This window comes from Leopardus geoffroyi, chromosome D1, assembly GCF_018350155.1.
Source record: "Leopardus geoffroyi isolate Oge1 chromosome D1, O.geoffroyi_Oge1_pat1.0, whole genome shotgun sequence".
NCBI lineage: Eukaryota > Metazoa > Chordata > Mammalia > Carnivora > Felidae > Leopardus > Leopardus geoffroyi.
This window is the reverse complement of record NC_059329.1, coordinates 39,015,974-39,017,496: the sequence shown is the minus strand read 5'-3', so window position 1 is coordinate 39,017,496 and position 1,523 is coordinate 39,015,974. Positions and strand designations below refer to the sequence as shown.

The 1,523-nt window shown below is 50.1% G+C and overlaps 1 long non-coding RNA gene across 1 annotated transcript; it reads right to left on the bottom strand.

Moving 5' to 3' along the window:
* Window positions 1-560: 560 nt before the first annotated feature.
* Window positions 561-1,319, bottom strand: LOC123601002. The gene is made up of 2 exons (XR_006713921.1): window positions 1,113-1,319; window positions 561-874 (listed from the first exon to the last, which is right to left on the bottom strand). It is a non-coding gene; the product is annotated as an uncharacterized LOC123601002 (long non-coding RNA).
* Window positions 1,320-1,523: the final 204 nt, after the last annotated feature.

Below are 1,523 nucleotides of genomic sequence, written 5' to 3'. Positions count from 1 at the left end.
AAGCATCCCCCATGCAGATCCCCACAGCAGAGCCTGTCCCCTCTTCCTTGGGCCTCCACTGGATGGCAATTATGAAGGCAAGATCTGTTCCCCCATGCGGCTGGGACATTCTTGAGGTCACGTTCATCTCTAAGACTGGGGCACCATGTATTTGTCAAGTAAAAAAGGTTAAAAAAAAACATGAGGGGCACCTGGGTGACCTAGTCGGTTAAGCATCCGACTTTGGCTCAGGTCATGATCTCATGGTTCGTGAGTTCGAGCCCCGGGTTGGCCTCTGTGCTGACAGCTCGGAGCCTGGAGCCTGCTCCGGATTCTGTGTCTCCCTCTCTCTCTGCCACTCCCCTGCTCATGTTCTGTCTCTGTCTCTCTCAAAAATAACTAAACATTTAAAAAAAAAACAAAACAAACAAAAAAACATGAGGTGTAGCTGCCTCTCTGCCCGTTTCGTAGGTGGGTGCCCTTAAATCTGTTCAAGAGTCTCAACAGGCGCCAGGTGTGGTGGTTGAGATGCAGTCCCACCCGGAGGCTGAAAAATACATGAGGCAGTGACCTTTGAAATGGAAAGATTCTGTGGAGCTTTATTCACTCCATACACAGTTACTTGTCACCTACCATGTGCCAGGCATGGCGTAGGCATTGGAGATACAACTATGAACTAAATGCAGTATCTGCCCTCTAGAACCTGCAGTACATAGTCTTGATAGGTTGGTACTAGCTTGTAGAATTTGGAGTAAGGCCTGTCTTTGGTGCCTGGCAGCCCATCACTGGCGCATCCACCCTCGATGTCAAGCTAGCCCGCCTCTCTGTAGGCTGAGTCTTAATAGCACGGTGTTGATCCGAGTCCTGCTTTCCGAAGAATCCCTCAGGGGCTCACCTGCAGGTGAGAAAGAGGATTGCTATTTAGAAAGGAGGGAAGGGAGAGGTAAGGGTCAGGGAAGGGAAAAGAAAAAAGGCAGAGAGGAAGGGGAGCAGCCTGACTTTCTCAAGCCCCTTTCCCTCGATCTACTTGGTACCCCGTGTCCTATCTCTAGAAACAGCCTCTGTACTTTTTGGTCCCTCCCTCCTTTGGGCCACCTCCCTCTGCATACAGTTTAGGTCACTACGGCACTTACCGAGCTCCTTTATAATTGTTTATATGTCTGCTCCTCCTCCCGAGCTGTGAGCAAGTCCCATTCTTTTTCTCTTTTGCCCAGAATGTTTGTTTCTTGAGTAAATGAATAAATTATCTCCATTTAGACAAATGAAGGCCCAGGTTCAGAAACAGTGTCCTGCCTACTGTCACAGGCAGAGCTAAGGCACAGCTAAACCTTCTGTCTCCAGCCCTGGGCTCTCTCCCTGAGGCCCAGCCACACCAGCAGGATGGCCCTGGGGACTATAATTAGAAAGTCACTTCTCTAGATCAACTTTCCTGTTCCGAGAAGTAGAAGCAGAGACCTAAAGGGGACAGTGGCCTGTGTTCCGAAAGTTGGAAAATAATGGCACCGTGGGGGCCTGGGTGGAGTTCTCCAGCCTCCGGGTCAGCA